The following is a 4,541-nucleotide window of genomic DNA, read 5'->3' as shown; positions in this document are numbered from 1 at the left end:
TTTACCCATCCACTGAATTTAGTCATCACTACTAGCAAAATATTTTAAAATTAATCTCTAAGAAAACAAAGAAAGGGCCCGGCGGCGTGGCCTAGTGGCTAAAGTCCTCGCCTTGAAAGCGCCAGGATCCAGTATGGGCGCTGGTTCTAATCCCGGCAGCCCCACTTCCCATCCAGCTCCCTGCTTGTGGCCTGAGAAGGCAGTCGAGGATGGCCCAATGCATTGGGACCCTGCTCCCGCGTGGGAGACCTGGAAGAAGATCCAGGTTCCCGGCATCGGATCGGCGCACATCGGCCCGTTGCGGCTCACTTGGGGAATGAATCATCGGATGGAAGATCTTCCTCTCTGTCTCTCCTCTCTGTCTCTCCTCCTCTGTGTATATCTGGCTGTAATAAAATGAATAAATCTTTAAAAAAAAAAGAAAAGAAAACAAAGAAAATCATCTAAAGTTTTCTTATGATTATTGAAAATCTAATGGCTAAAAAGAACTAATTAAATATGATCAAAGGACTTCAAAGTACATTTCTCCAAAGAAAATCTACAATAAATACATGAAAAGATGCTCAACATCCCTGATCATTAGGGAAATGCAAATCAAATCCGTAATGAGGTATCACTTCACATTCATTAGGTTAGCCACTATTTAAAAAATACAAAATGACAAGGGTTGGCAAGACAGTGAAGAAATTAGAAATCTTGGGCAGTACTGATAAGAATGTCAAATGAGGGCCCAGCACCATAGCCTAGTGGCTAAAGTACTCATGTTGCATGTGCAGGGATCCCATTTCGGTGCCTGTGCTAATGCTTGCAGTCCTGCTTCCCACCAAGGCCCCTGAATGTGGCCTGGGAAAGCAGTCGAGGACAGCCCAAAGTCTTGGAACCCTGCACCAGCGTGGGAGACCCGGAAGAGGCTCCGGGCTCCTGGCTTCGAATTGGCTCAGCTCTGGCTGTTGTGGCTGCTCTGAGAGTGAATCAACGGAAGGAAGATATTGCTCTCTCTGTGTCTCCTTGGCTCTGGATATCTGATTTCACAATAAAAAAAAAAATCTTTAAATTTAAAAAAGTCAAGCGATTCAGATATCATCGGAAATAAAAAATAAACAAACAAAAATTATCCCCAAACCATAAATTTCTCTTAAGTGTATGCCCACAGAAATTCAAAGTAGGATCTCAAGTAGATGCTTCTATGCCCATGTGCATGGATCTTTCCTTAGAATAGCCAAAAAAAGGAAGCAACCATGTTGTCTATTGATAGATGAATGGAGTTACAAAATATTGAAAATGCATATCACAAATCTCATTCATTTTTGTAATGAAAAGATGCTATGATTTGCTTTATCAGCAATCAGTTTTATTTAAGTGAATACCTGCCTTAAAAATACTTTCGAGGCATAAGATAGAAAGATGCTTGGCAAGGCCTGGGAGGAAGATACTAGGGGCAGTGGTTCATCGTGTATAACTGCCGTTTTACAAAATGACAACTTGCACAGATTAGATGCATGATCATGCGAAGGTGCTTAACAGCAGTTATCTGTGCATTTGTTAAGAAATAAGGGAAAATCAAAATAAGGTGAAAAGGAAGTTGCATAAGTTTAAAAGGCAATTTCAGAATCATAGAAAGATGACAGGGATTTGAAAATCACATATCAAAGCTAAAAGACAAGTGCATAGCAAAAAATTAAAACATGTAGTCTTCAAAAACTCATGATCGAAGACAAAAAATAGACAAACATTAAAGCAACATACATATACATGTTAAAACATAAATATTAAAACAGAGAGGAGATGAAGTTAAGCACTGTAAGTACACAGAAAATAAAATATATTTGAAAGAGAAACTTGTTTAAATCTTTGGCAGTAGACAGTTCTAAATGTTTCAAGTTTTACTTCAGTGAATTGAAGCAAACATGAATTATCCATTTCTCTATTCTGATATAGTATTCACATGATGGCTTAGTGAATGGCCAACTAACAGAAACAGGATGAGAAAGTGTAAAGAAAGGGAAATAATGCTAGCAACCAGCTTTGTGTGGGATTTACTGTGTGTTTGATATTATGCTGTCATTATACACACTGACAGTTTGATTTTCAAACCAAAACTATGCCTCAAAGCAACTATGTCAGGGTTCTCCAAAGAACAGCAACAACAACAACTGAAGAAAACATATATTAAGAATAAGATTTCCTTCAAGTAATTGGATCACATTATTTGGGGGAGAAAAAATACCATAGTCAACACACTTCAAGATCCAGGAACATGGTTGAGTAACGCCAGTGTAAAAACACCTGTGAATTAGGAATTCCATTGGGTTTAGCTCAGTCACAAATACAAGAGAAGATCAATGCCCCTCAAAGAGACGTCAGGCATAACTGAAGAATTCACACTTCCCTGTCTTTTTATTCTGTTTGGTCCCTGCATGGGTGAGGTAGTCTATGATTTTCAACTGCAAATTTTTTTCCAGAAACGGTATCTCTATAGTTAGAAATAATATTTACCACACATCTGGACCTTTGTGGCCAGTCAACCTGATACCTACAATCTCAATAATTCATATATCAGATGAGAAAACTAAAAAAAATTAACTGACAGTGGACGTTGACTGGGAAAAACTGTTTGCATCTGACTCAATCATCTATCTTCCTGATTGCACAGATAAAATAAACTACAGCTACCATAATGTTTGATAGAACATACTTACCTGAAGGAATGTGTAAAACAGAGCACTCCCTTAAAACACATTTTTTTAGAACTAAATACAGATATGTTTATTGGTATATATTTGCATAAGGGAACAAATGTCATACACACAAATCATCCTCTCCCCTTTGCCACCGTCTTCTGCAACAATTTTCTTTTAATTTTTGTAGTGACATGCTTTAAATTTACTTTCTCCTTCCAAGGTAAATACCCTAAATAAAGAATTCAACAAGCAGGGCACAGCACTGTGGCCTAGTGGCTAAAGTCCTCGCCTTGAACACGCCAGGATCCCATATGGTCGCCGGTTCTAATCCCAGCGGCTCCTCTTTCCATCCAGCTCCCTGCTTGTGGCCTGGGAAAGCAGTAGAGGACGGCCCAAAGCTGTGCCTGCACCCGCATGGGAGACCTGGAGGACGTTCCTGGCTCCTGGCTTCAGATCTGCACAGCACTGGCTGTTGCAGCTCACTTGGGGAGTGAATCATCAGATGGAAGCTCTTCCTCTCTGTCTCTCCTCCTCTCTGCATAACTGACTTTGATATTTAAAAAAAAAGCTGATTTGATAAAAAAATATAAAGAATTTAACAAGCACTAACTAGAAAGATCACTGTCCTTGACTATGGACAAGCACTATAAACAGACGTCCAATCTCAGGGTATCCATTTTAATCTTCTAAATTGCAGTTTTTTTGTAATCATTATATTGGGTATGACAAGTCACAGGAAATGTGGTATTAATCTCTTGGGAATTGGCTCATTCTACTAAGCACAGTGGTTTCCAATTGCCTGTGTCTTGTTGTAAGCTATGGGATTTCAACCATTTTTATGACTAATATACCTTTACAAACACTCACACATACACCCATTGTATTTTTTAAATCAAGTCATCAATGTCATATTTCCAGATATAAGAACAAATTTGATAGTTTGCTTGGATCACTTTGAGTCTGTAAATTGCTTTGGGCAGTATAGATATTTCGATGATATTCTGATCCATGAATATGGAAGTTTTTTCATATTTTGTTTCTTCTATTTTTTCTATGATGATTTGTAACTTTCATTGTAGAAATCTTCATGACTTATTTATAAAATATTTTAAGTTAATATACCTAGATAAGCTTTGTTAGACACAGTTTAAACAACTCATTTAACTTTTATAAGCAATTATTTAAAACCTTATAATATTCACATAACATATTCCCCATTTATTGAACAAATTTTACTTTGTTTATTTAGTGTATAGTTAACAAAAAGGATAACAAAAACTCATGACCATATCCTATGCCTTTTATCAAAGATATACACCTTAACTTTTAATTTTAGAGATGACTTTAAAATATATAAAATTATATAAAAGTATGTAAAATATCATTCAAGTTTACATATGCTTGAAATTTCAAAGAGCATTTGATTGACAACATGTATACAATTTCAGCGAACATGAAGACACTATTTATGAAAATTTGGGTAAATGTTTATAAGAAACTTAACTGTTTGAAGAATCAATTATATTTAATTTACTTGATCGCTTTCCTTTTGTTTATTCACTAAAACAATCCGTTTTAATTACTGTTTATTTTTCAGATGTTTTGTGCTGTGTTATGATTTTAAATTTCCAACCCTTCTTACTGGAAAAACTTTTTTCGCTTCAATTTCTGTACCTGATCTTAGTCAAAATGCTAAGAAATGATCATTTAACATTCTATGGAACACTTGCATTTGCATTTTCCCCCGGGACTGGGTGCTTTTTGTAGTGTGTTCCACTACTCAATAATCAACTTTGTACTCGCTCTCTTCATACATTCTGCATGCACATGGGATCTTTTCCAACCTATTCTGTACATTCT

The sequence above is a fragment of the Ochotona princeps genome, chromosome 1, assembly GCF_030435755.1.
Source record: "Ochotona princeps isolate mOchPri1 chromosome 1, mOchPri1.hap1, whole genome shotgun sequence".
Lineage (NCBI taxonomy): Eukaryota > Metazoa > Chordata > Mammalia > Lagomorpha > Ochotonidae > Ochotona > Ochotona princeps.
Note: the sequence above shows the minus strand (reverse complement) of the source record.